Genomic DNA, 13,198 nt, shown 5'->3' on the forward strand with positions numbered 1-13,198 from the left:
GACTCTAAATTGTCCGTAGGTGTGAGTGAATGTTTGTTTGTCCTTGTATGTGGCCCTGCAATCGGCTGGCGACTGGTTCAGGGTGTACCCCGCCTCTTGCCCATCGTAGCTGGGATAGGTTCCAGCCCCCCACAACCCCGAAAGGGATAGGCGGTATAGATAATGGATGGATGGATGATACGAGTGAGCAATGTAAGCAAGCTCCAGGAGTCTTCCACAGTGCAGCGTGACGTGGCATTTGATCTCATGAAGGCAAAGACCTCACTCAGAAGAGACACAGGTTTTGCTACAGCTAAGGAGCCATCGTACTTTGCTGATAATACTTCTGTACTTTTGCTTTTGCAACGTTTTGTTATGGAGTATTTTTAGACCATCTATGTACTTCATCTGCCACTGATAGGACATACTGTATACAGTTAGTATATACTATGAAATTGGGATTCTGAGAATAATCACGGTATAAATCATCCCATACTGACAGGTGACAACAACCTTAACAAGAGATTGAGGGAGATGTCTGTACACACCCACACAGTCCTGAATGTTTCATCAGGCAGTTTTAATGTGAAAACCCGCGCAGGTGAGTCATGGGGTGAAGGGGCTTTGCATAAACCTCTGAAGAACAAGTTTTCTTTTTCATGCTTCATTCACTTGAGGCTGATAAAACACACAAAACATGTGGTTTATCTCTAGTTTAATACATGTCCAATCATCCAGCTGCAGCTATGGTAAGCTATTGATGCCATTATGAATCTAGATAAAGGATCAAATGGCATGAAACCTGGTCTATAGGAATATGACCTCAATTTAGTTTGTCCCAGCTGCTGCCCTCTGAATCAGTCAGACCACAAACCATAATCCTCCGTCTCCATGGATTAATAATGTAATCTTCAGAGCAAACACTGAGCGTAAATGAAATGCTTAGGTATTCATCTGGGCCGTATTGAAACGAGTACTTAGTGAGTGACCTCAGCCAAACATCATTTACGATGAAACAAAAACTTCACAGCGTTCACCTTGCTTGGGCTGTTGCAGGAAATACTGAAGGTATTTCATCACCCGCAGTGGGTTTGAAAGTCATCCAAAGTGTGCAATCAAATAGTTGCATGCACTGTTTTTTTCCTTCTCTCTCTTGGCTGCAGGACATTATCACGGGCCTTCCGAGGTCCTGGTTATGTTCCTCTCTATGTTTGATCATCTGACTTGTTTTTGTCAGACTGAAGACAAAAGCAAATCTATTTCCAACTCAGTCGGTGTACCTGATATTCTGTCTGCTCCTCTGTTGTTTCTGTTTCATCCAAGGGCAGGCAAGCATCCAATCCACAGCAAGGGACCTGCACACTTTTAACTCACATTAAAGGTAGAGAGTTTCACACACTGCATATGGCATCATTTATTGGTGAGGAGCACAAGCAGAAGGTGTAAATTGGCTAAGAGAAAGGTTTTGTATTATCTAAAACACTTTCACATTTAGGTACGTGTGTCGTTTTCAGTTCTCCCTCTCTGCCTCCCCTCTCTTTCATGCCTGCAGAAACATTTGGCACCTCGGTCCAATCCCCCTCCAGGGATCTCCATGCTTGAATGAGTCCAGGAAGAAGCGGTGTGCACTGGAATGATATGGACAGAGGGGGTGTTCAAGGTGGGGACTGATAAAAGGAGAGGAGCTGCTGTCTCCTGGGGTATCACAGAAACCAAGCCCACAGGGAGGAGTGAATGCCCAGCTGGCTGTGACAGGTGTCAAAGTGTGGCACTGAAGTTATGATACCACTGAGCGCAGCGGAGAGGGAGGCATCACCAGGGACTCAGTATGCAGAGAGCATCATGTCAGGGCGTGACGGTGTTTGCATTCTGAGCAGAGAAGATGTGACGCAGACAAGTGAGAGAGGAGAAACTGGCCTCTTTATCAAGGCTGTCATGGCTTTAATCAGCAAATTCATCTGATCCAAGAGTTACAGATTTTAAAAATTTCTCTCTTTCTACTAATCCAACATCTGCTTGTCTGTCTTTGTCTATCTCGGCCTCCTCCATCCTTCCTTTTACCCAAGCAGCACAGCAGCTCACAGGCTTTGATGAGAGGTCTGAGCTAAAATGTCACAGGGATTAAGGGGTTTTGCCTCCTGCACCCCGTCGGATCAGTTCTGCCCGCCCTCTGTGCTTGAGCTTCCTCCTCCCCAAACAGGTGCGGATTGGCGTTTTTTCCTGCTTTGCTGTGCCCTATTGAATTTCCTTCTTGGGAAATAATGCTCCTCTATGTTTACAGATGAGTAAGGAGAGATGGGGAGAGGTGAAGCAAAGGATTGAGGAGAAAAGAGGAGTGGAGATGAAAGAGGAAAGATTAATTGAGCGGAGCTCGGATCAGGGGAAAAGAGATGATATTTGAGAGAGAGGGAAGAAATGGAAAAATTTGTTTTCTGCATTTTGGTTAAATTCCTCTGAATTAGCTTCATATGATAATCTGTACTGCATATTCCTCTCCGACAAATACATGCAATTTGGCACTTTCAGCACAGATACAAAGTAAATGGTAAATATGTTTAAAAAGTTATAGTTTCATAAGTTAAAGTTTGAGAAGTTGACATAAATAGTTTCTCCACTCAGCCCTCGGCATCACATACACACATACCAAAGACTGGCACGTGCACTCATCTGCAGCTGTTCCCTCCCAAGTTCCCTACAGTTAGAAAGATTTGAAAATGAGATGTCTCCAGAGGTGTGCGGTTCAGACGGAGCATTAAACATCACATAGATACAGCTGCTGCCATATTAAACATCGGTTTTAAACAACCCCCCACGCACTCACAGTCCACCTCAGTGTCTGCCCTGAAGACCTGCCGCTACTGGAATTCACCAGTCTACAAAGATCGTGCCAGTGGTGATGTGGTGCATTGCCATAGTTACACTTACACAGTAAGCTGCATCCCCATGTGAACAGGTCTAAACACAGCAACATTAAAAATAGCTCTGCTTCCAGCGTTATATTAACTGTAGCCATCTAAAATTGAGGCTTCTTCAGTTTTCCTCGTCGTCAAGAGTGTTCAAAGGAAACTGTCGCATGGAACCGTGCAATATCAAAAGACATCAAACGTATGATTTTTGTTGACAATCTTCTGGCCTCTTTCGCAAAGCACAGATCACATTCATCTAGAAGCCACAGAGGAAGCTCAAACAACAGAGACCAAAGTGAGTGTTGTAGCGTTGCAGGCTGTCTTTCATCAAGAGTGAATATCCATGCTTGGCCTCTTTCTCAGATTCAACACTGGCGTGAAAAAAACAGCAGTCGCACAAAGTGAAATTCAACCAACTCATTCATTATGTTTTATGCTGTGAGTATGAATGTGCTAAGAGAGGAATCTAGGTCATTTCTCCATCATTAGTATGCCAGCCAGGTGTAGTGCAGAGAGGATTACAGGGAAGTAATGCCAATGGGGCTCTCCGTGCCTATCTCTCCCTCTTTCTCTATATCTCTCTCTGTCTCACTCTCTCAAACCAAACAATCACACTTAAGTGCTCCCTACTGTCACCTCAAAGAGCATATCCACGACAAGTAGTCCAGGCTTGTAATAAAACATTCATGTATTACCCAGCTCCGGTGATGATCTTGTTCAAAGCCCATTAAACAAGGAATATCTCCTAAATTTCAATTTTGACATTATTTGAGATCATAAAGCCAAGGCCAACACATTTAGTTAACAGCTACTGTGCATGGGTGCTTGGTCTCTCCTCTGTGACGGTGCTCCTCCACGAGAGAACGTTGTTGTTGAGGTGGAGTAGCAATGCTGAATGAGTCTAATCTGCGAATATGAGCAGCCGTCATTGCCTCATTGTGGAAAGGCTGGAGTAGCTCCTGATGGAGATTCACGAGAGCAGCAAGGAATTCAGCATGAGAGGATGGAAATACAGCAAGCCACAATACACTATGTCACTTTATCAGGTATCTAGCAAGCATCTTTTAGCTAAGAGATGCATGTTAATGTCAACGTCAGTGTGTTGAAGAATGAAATAAAGTTTGAGTTAGAGTTTTGAGTTTGTAAAGTTTGAGGAACTGATAGTGGTAGATTAAAAAATCATTACTACTTGACACTTTGCTAGAGTTGGTAGATGCTGATCAACAAGTCTACTCTTAAAGATCTTATATTTATTTACTTATATTTATACTTATATTTATTTCTCATCAACTATTATATTTCTCAAGCCAGATACTAGTTAGTTATTAATTAGTTGGCAACTATTGGTTTCTTTCTTGGTCTTTATCATGTTTTCATGTGCCTTACTTCAAAGTTTTACCAAACCAAAAAATAAAACATGAAACATATTTGATAGGATTACTCAAAAATAAAATCAAGATACAGTGTACTCACAGGGGTTTTCATATGTCCACCAACCAAGGATTCACAGCGAGGTGGGTGTGGATTCTGCAAAGGCAACATAAGTGATATCTACAAATTTTTCTGTTACTTATGTTACTTGAAGATTTTTAATCACGTAAAAGAACAACCTCAACAGTGTTTCCACAAAGCAGCTGTTGCCAACCCAGTTCAGGTCCATCAACGTACGGAGGAGGAAAGAAAAAACCTCATTTCCTTTTCTTTCCTGGAACAGATAGGTGTTGCCATGCGTATTAGATGACTCTAGTTAATTTGAATGTAATGTCACATTTGAACAAAATCACAGTAAATCAATAAAGATGAAAATTAAATAGATTTTGTACATTTCTTTTACATTTTTCCACATCAAAAAGGAATAAGCATTAGTCAGTAAATTTGGGTCATTTGTGATTTCCTGAATGCAAGATACACTTGCCAAACTCATTTGTGAAGCCTCATCTCCTGTAAAAGTTGGACATATTGTAAAATACTTGAGATGAAGAATATCTCTCACCCTTCTGCAGCTCGTCAAAGCTTCATTCTGTTTTACAGTCATGTCACACTGCCTCTCATTGGGAGCGTGAAATTATTTTTTCCTCCCTATTATCAGTTCTTCATTGTCTTTTTGGGCTTGCCATCTTCATTCTTGGCCATAAATCAGTCATTCAATGGTCTTTTTGTTCACTGAAGACATCAGGAGACACTTTTAAATCCTGAGGAATTCATTTTCTCCACGGCAGAAAACTCTGCTGTGTTAAACTGAAACTCACTAACTAGCTAGCTGTTAGCTGAACGTTACAGGACATTCAGCCCAAATGTCAAATTCGTGCCACTATGGCTTAAACTGCCGTCTTACTTTATCTTACTCGGCCAGCTTCCTATCCCAACCTCTGGCATCTCTCTCTGTAAGCTATCAAATGGCACTAACCAAGAGGGAGACTCTCCAGAAAGCCCTGACGCTCAAGAAAAGGGTCGTGTGGCTAGCATGTGGTTAGCACTAACATTAGCGAGCTAATTCACTAACATGTAATGAATCTCCCCCACTGAGAGGCTGAGCTAACAACATTTATGAAGCACATAATCTGCAATTTAATAATGTGGATTCCTGAGGGTCCGTTTCTTATAACCCAACCAACGGACTTATTAATTTAGCTTTTCCAGCTACGAATGTTGGTAACTATTATCATTAGTGCTGTCAAAAATATTGCGTTAACGCAAATCAATTTTAACAGCGTCACTTTTTTATCGTGAGATTAACGTTCTTTGTGACCTAGTGAACTTGTAGGGTTTTTTTTATATATATATATATATATAAACTGTGGCCACTGCTAGTAACGTTAGAAAAACTACAGGATCCGATTGTACACCGGAAACAAAACAATAGGCACGCCCCACGCACGTGTTTGGTCTCGCCCACTTGCTAGCTGTAAAGGCTACCGGTTTGTGTGGATGTCAAGCGCGAAACGCCGAATTGGATGCGAACAAGATTCTTAATGGAAAGTTTAGTTTCAAAAAGTTGTCAGATGGGTCAACTGACAAGACCAAAGTTATCTGTGTGTATTGTTGGTGTGAACTGAGTTATCACCATAGGACATCCAGTCTGAAATAACACTTGATGGCCAAACACACGGCGAATGCGAATTCTCCGTCGCCTCCTTGTCAAAACCAGGCGACAATGGATGGCTTTCGACAGAGGGATATGGATACCGCAACTAAGAACAAGCTTACTGCAGCCATAGCCAAGTAATGTTCATTCTTTCAGGAGAGAAATAAGAGGCTGGGTTGATAAGCCTCTGGTGAATAAATAGAAGAGCAGTATAGTCTGACTGCTTGTATGTTCAAAGGAAACTTAAGAAAGGAAAATTTAAGCCATGGTTTAACTGCACTATAGGCTGAGTCCTAGTTTACAATGATGTGCACTTTGTAACTTTATCTTGTATCACCCTGTTTTGATCAGTTAGAAAGGATTGTTGAAGGGGCTTTTTTGTAACGAAGTATTTATTTTGTTGTCATCTGTTTATTGTCAGTGTTAAATTGTGTGAGATTTTGCTTCAAATGTGAATGACTGCTGTGCATTGAATGACTGCTCAATATAACACTACACGTTGTTGTTTACCATAAAAAAAAACATTTGCACAAAGCAAGCCTATCCACTTTTCCATGTTGATAACAGTATTAAAATGATAATTCAAGGGACATTTAGAATAGATAAAAATGTGAAAAAAAAAAACAAAAAACAAAAAAAAAAACCTGACCTATGAAGAAGTGTGAAAAGAATCAGTATTAAATACATTGCAGACTGGGCTGCATTTAAAAACATTTACATATTCTGTCCGATTATTTTTTTTATAATGTATTATTTATTCATTTAATACTGAACACTGAGGCTCTCTATACTTGACTTCTGTGTGTATCTGTCTGCGTGTGTACAAGTGATTACTAATAGGTTGCACTGGTGGTTCATCAGCGTTACAGCGGTTGTCCTGCTAATGTTGATAACCACAACCTAGTTCAGTGCTTGACAATCTCTCAACAGATGGTATGAGCCTCGAACATTGTGAAGGGCGCTGAAGAGGCAAGCACACACAAGGTCAGACCAGCAGAGAATGATAATACTGTGTGCATTTTATGTCTTAATGTTTTAAGCTGCTGCATTTTAATGATACATTACGACCTCTGGCACTAACGCAGAAGTTCATCAGAGGCAGAGCCTGCTAAGCTCTCCATCACCACATGCTCTTTGGAGAATGTTAGTGCTCAGTGGACTCTCAAACAAATGACCTGTGGGAAATATGAGCATGATGCATGATGCAGACCAGGACAGCCTGTTCCAGCACACCTCGGATAGATCAGAGCCTTATTTGTCCAGAGACTGCTCTAATAGGTGTTAAAGCTGAGTGCTCCCAGCTTTGGCTCATGCACCAAATAGGAACCAAGAAAGCAGTGCAGGACCATTGAGAGCAGACCAGTGTGTGGATTAAGAACATCATAAGAGAAGACATTTGGGCTGGAAGCAGTTGAACAAGAAACCTGGGGCACAGACTAAATCTGTGAGAAAGTGAAGGCTTTGCTGTAAGTTTGGTTGGCTGTGTGTTTTGGGTTTTTTGAAAATAATACAGACAAGCAGGGAGTAAAAAAAAAAAAAAAAAAAAAAAAAAATCCTTTTGCAATTTGCCATGCTGGAAACAATGAGAAAGAGAGAGAGATATCAAGGACACTGAACAAAGAGGCAGAGAGGTGGGGAGGAAAAAGAGGTGTTCTTGTGTTCCACCTGCAGTAAGACTGCAACCTGTTCAGTGCTTTGTGGCTTTGAGTCATTTGCTTCTCCTTTATACTGTAGAGTTATACCATCAAAGATGGTATAAGCTGCTAGGGCGGCTCCAAACAACTTCCTTTGGTAGGTATAAAGCTTACAGAACTCATTAGCTCACTAACCCCAACATGTGGTGTATTTGCTGCAGGGAGCAAATTTTTCATTTTCCATTCAGAGACTAATCTTGAGGCTAATTGTTCCTTTGGTTTGCAAAGTTACGTTTCCATGCTAGAATCAGGCTGTTGCTACAACAACAAAAATTCTTTGTTTTTATACCAGCTCACAAATATAGACATAATCATGCACACTGAGTTTTATGTGAGGTTTTTAGCATTGGCATTTCAAAGTAGGTACAGTGAGTGAAGCATTTTTAATTCAAAGAGTAAATGGAGCTTCACACTTCCAGGCACTTGGCATTGGACAGTTGTGTAATCTTCTTCCTCTGGCAAAGATGCACATACTCACCGATGCACAGCTTTCACACCTGCTGAAAGGAAGAAAAGGGGACTGGGCATGAGAGAGGAATCCAAATTCAAAGTAGGAGAGGAAGAGCACAGTTCATCAGTGGTACAAACACAATGCTTTATCTCACACAGCAGGTGTGTGGATTACCTTTTTAATTGGATCTTTGTATGAGCCTGGCAAAGGAAAAGGACTATTGTAGTCACTGTTGAAAGGAGGATGGCAGAGCAAGCAAAGGGCAGGGGACAAGCAGAGGAAGGCAGATGAGTCTCAGTCATTTTTGGTGTGTGCTCCTGGAAACACAAACCCAATTACCACAGAGACAGAATAAAGGTGTGTGTTCAGCACGTGTGCGCACACAAACACTTTAGCGTACACTCACACACACACAAGTACACAAACACACACGAACGCCTGCTCTGAACATCCCCTTTCACTAATTGAGTGTGCTATAGGATATCAGCTGTATCAGTGTGTGTGAATTCAGAGAGGATGGTTAAGGCTGTCCTCTGTCCCCCTGGTCCCTCTTATCTACTGGAGGCAATATATCAGGATTAAAAACTGCTATACGCAACAAGACCCGGTTCAATGAGGAGTCAAATGAGTATTGTTTGACGCTTATAAAAAAAAAAATTGTTTCACATCTCTATGCGTGTCTGTCACAACCAGGCACAGATCTGCAGCGCCTGAACATCTTCATCTTCAGAGCAGAGCTCTTCCAGGCCACTGGGGGCAGAATGGAGCAGATGGAGCAGCAGATGGATCAGATGAGGCAGATGTCAGAGATGCAAATGTCCTCCTCCTCCTCCACCTTGACCTCCTCCATGTGCTCCACCAAGCTGCGAAAAGTCTCACAGGGCTTGTCAAGGACCATGGAAGGTAGGAATTATCCACCAAGATAATCTTCTCCCCATCTGCTCTGCTCTTTAATGTTATCTTTTTAATTATGAGGCCAGGCATGAAGGACCATTTATCAGAGCATCACCACAATGAGCAAAAGTTGATAAACATAAGATGTCTGAAATCCTGGCTCTGACTGACATTTCCGCTGTGCAGAACATTGTCTTGTTAGGCTGCCACCTTAAGATGCTGGTCAGATCCAGACCAACAATAAAGCTAATCAAATACTTTATTCACAGCAGAAGCCGAAAACAGCCATGCTTGCAATTTTTTTTTTATGCTATCTTCAGATCTCGAGTTAGTTATTTCATTTCCGTTATCAAGAGGAAACAAAAGGGCATGTGCTATTCCAGTATGCATAGATGACGTCTAAACCACTGTAGCACCTGATTCAAGCAGAAAATGTCAGATCAAGGTGTGTCAGTATTGATCAATGCATTAGTCTGTACTTCAATCCAGGCTTAACACACACAGAAATTGCAATGTCTTTCTGTCAGAGAAAACATTCAGATCAGTCCTCCTTGCCTTGTCATGACAGTGATTTTGAGGGCTGAAATCAGGTGTTATCAAATGAAACAGACTCTCATTTTCCAGTTCTCCATAATTGTCCCGTGATCAAAAGAAATAAAACATGTTTCAACCTGTTATCACAAGAAAACAGCATTAAAAAATAATTGCCGGCGCAGCCGTTCTCAGCTTCTGTAATTCAGCACTACAGTGCAACAAACAACATTCAAAGTCATAAAGATAATATCGGATTTGCATGTGAGGCTGCTCTCGCATAGTTTGCCTGTTTGCTCATGATTATGATGTTGATGTCCTTTGCGCTCCCTGTGGGGTTCAGTGTAAGACCTCAGCTGTGATGGAGTCCTTCAGCCAGGTACAGAAATCCCCCCATGATCCCAGAGGGAGAGTCTGTCCCAGATTTTGAGGAGAAGCTGCGCTCCAGCACTGCCCAAGAGGGTGAGGTGACCCGCTCCTTTCATCTCACAGCACCTTGAAATTTCAAGAGACACCCTTCGTGTCCCCTAATATCTCTCCTTACATTGTACTCTAAACAACTGTGAGCCCTTGAGACTGCAAGAGAGCTAATTTTAGATCCAGGCCCATAGTTTGTCCAGAAACGTCAGATGACACAAGGGGAGTTAAAGTTTGCTGCTATGTGTAAACTTGAGAGAGCCGTTCGCTTCTGTTGGTGAAGGTACTGTAAATCCACTCTGATCAAAGTCCTGACAAAGACCTCACAAAGCACAAAGATGCTGTGATAAAGTCTGTGTGATGCTCGTGACCTCCGCAGAAAAACAACATTTGCTGCTTCTGCTGAATACCAGTGTCTTCTCTGCATAATCTGTTGGTGTTTGAGCCTTTTTTACCTGTGAATTATAGATTTAGAGGCATGTGGAAGATAGCCTGTCACAATATGCAGAATGCTGCAGAGTAGCCGTAGCATTAGCATTCAGAGGTTGACCTTAAACCCACTGGTCTCTAAAGGAAAACAGGAAAAGGCAATAGAGAGTGTATCATAGACATTCATTCTCTCGGCTTCAGCATGATTTAGTGTTATGTTTGTTAAAAATAATTTTTGATGTGGAAAAGAGAGCAAATAACACGCATTAACCTGGTCTGTCATGCAGTATTCAAGGCCAAGGTGTCAGGGAACCCCCAGCCCTATGCTACATCTTTCAATAACATCAGCATATACTCAAGGTTTGTCACTGTATCTACCCAGCTCACAGTGTATATCTGTGATTAAAGGATCTCATCGACAGCTGTGGCGTTTGAAGAGAAACCCAAGACTGTAATTAAAGAAAACAACGGCCCTGATATTAAAATGAGGTTTGTGTTCATTCTGATCCATGTTGAGTCCCTTTCATTTTCTGTGATATATCAGATGGTTTAAGCATGTTGTTTTCCTTAATTGTGTTGTTTGATATACAACACAATGACAAATTGAATCATCTCTGTGTTTGTATTTTTAAAAAATGATAAATTGTATATACAAGTATGAGTGCATTCTGTTTTTTTATTGGTTTATTCACAACTGATGGCTGATTCATTTGTGTGATTGAAGCACCAGCTTCTGCAACCGCGTCTTTTAAGGACTCCCCGAGCGTTTCAATCTAAATGTACACAGTCCTGCGCATAGTCAAAATGCATCGCTTTAAAGGCAAATGTGACAATAACTGACTGCTGCAGAAGGCAGCGGCTCCATGCAGCAGAGGGACTCTGCCATCTTGGTGCTGTCAACTCAGACAGCACACCATGCATCATGAGTAAAAGTAGCTAGAAAGAAAAAAAAAAAAAAACCTCTCTGATCCTTTTATCTATAACCACTCTGGAGTGGATTTAGCGCTTTCTCTGTACCAGCCGGAGAGCTTAAGTGAAGCTTAAATAGCTATTATAAAGCAATTAACTTGTGGGTGCTGACATATGCATCTCCTCTTGCCATCTGTTTCTCTGCTGAGGGATGACTGTTAAGTTGCAGCACTAAATGTTTACTGGGTATTCCCAGCATGGCACTGCCTCCCTCTGCTCCAAATAAGTACTGCAATGGGATTTCAAGTGACCGGACGATGTAAGGACAGCATGAGAGTTTTAAATAGTCTGACAGTAATACGTTTAATGAATGTTCTCCTCCTTCGAATCAAAAACCTGACCCTGGAGGATGCAGATGTTTACAAGCCCTTTGCTTCCAAAAAGCACACTTTGGCCATCTACTCTATATCGCTCACTGCTCCAGAAAGCGAGTCGAGCCATATCATGTGATACACTGTGTGAACCTCTCTTAGTTCTGATGGTTATTTAGAAGTTTTCAGCTTAGTTTACGTGCCGTTTTCACTCAGTGCCTCAGGTGAAAATGCTCTGTCTTTGTTCCTAGATCCAGCATTGGACTTTATAAAGGTGCAGAAGAAACGGTCTGTTGTCTAATACAAGCTGTGGCACACCAAATAACTGTGAAAGTGTGATGGAGTTTTCTCTGATCCACACACAAATCCTCTTTTTTTTTAATGCATCCAGAAATATCTACAGGAGGACATCTAAAGAGCCGTACTGTGTACCAATGTTGCCACAGCGGCAGAGAAAGATGCTTTCGTGCTGTCATGGCATAAACCCTTGCATGAGCACATGAACACATGCACATTTGTTTCCTGTCTGAGATCTTTCTCCTTATGCAGCAGCGTGGAGAAGAGAGAGGCGAAGAGGCCATCTACAGAAGAGGAGATGTTAAAGATCCTGGCTGGAGCTGACAAGGACTACAAGAGGATCTGTGCCGTGTGCGGCTTCAACCGACTTCACAGGCATCCTCGAGAAGCTGGAGGAGATGAAGAAGGAGGTGGAGGTGGGCCTGTCACACAGACAGCCTGTTCATGTACGACAGGATCACATAAGGAAGAAAAGGTTTGAGATGTGATATGAAAAACAGCTTAAAATAGAGCAGAATGGAAAGGAAGGGTTGTCGCATAGCAAGCTCAAGTTTATTGTGAGTATGGGAAAATAGTTTGTGGTGTCATGTTGTCATTTTTCATGTGTTGATGTGTTCAAAAATCTGTAAATAAGTGTCGGATCATTCGCTACTCGCATTTGTGCTAACACCAATATCCACTTCGACACCATCCTGGAGCTAAAGGATAAAAATCAGGGTGCAGGGGTTTCTGGGAAAACTGATGTGTCCATGCATATTCTGCTCACGGAGTCCATCCAGCGCATGAAACACTAGTGAGCTCACCCCTCATCTAGCCATTTTGTTTACGATTCAGGGCACAGAGCTGCTGCGGATCCACTGCTCTCACAGGGAATATGAAGTGAAACAGATGGGAACCAAGCACATGCTGTGCATTTCTAGCGTGAGCCTCAGTGACATGGGCACCTACAGTCTGCAGGTTAGAGACAAGAGTCTGTCAGCCAGGCTTACTGTCATCAAGTGCTGAATGGGACTCAAGTCCTTCCTGCTGCACGTAACTTGGAGAGACAGTGCCATCAGTGACTGCATTACATATTCTGTAGCTTACAAATGCTGTTGTTTGGTATGGAATTATTTCCAGTGTTTACATGATTTAGTCCAGACACTTAACATCATTTTATTAAAAACCCTTTTTCTCTCCCATCTCTGTCAGATGAACCTCTGAAATCACTGTCTGACTTCAGGGCCAAGGAAGTG

This window comes from Chaetodon trifascialis, chromosome 10 (genome assembly GCF_039877785.1).
Source record: "Chaetodon trifascialis isolate fChaTrf1 chromosome 10, fChaTrf1.hap1, whole genome shotgun sequence".
NCBI classification, from domain to species: domain Eukaryota; kingdom Metazoa; phylum Chordata; class Actinopteri; order Chaetodontiformes; family Chaetodontidae; genus Chaetodon; species Chaetodon trifascialis.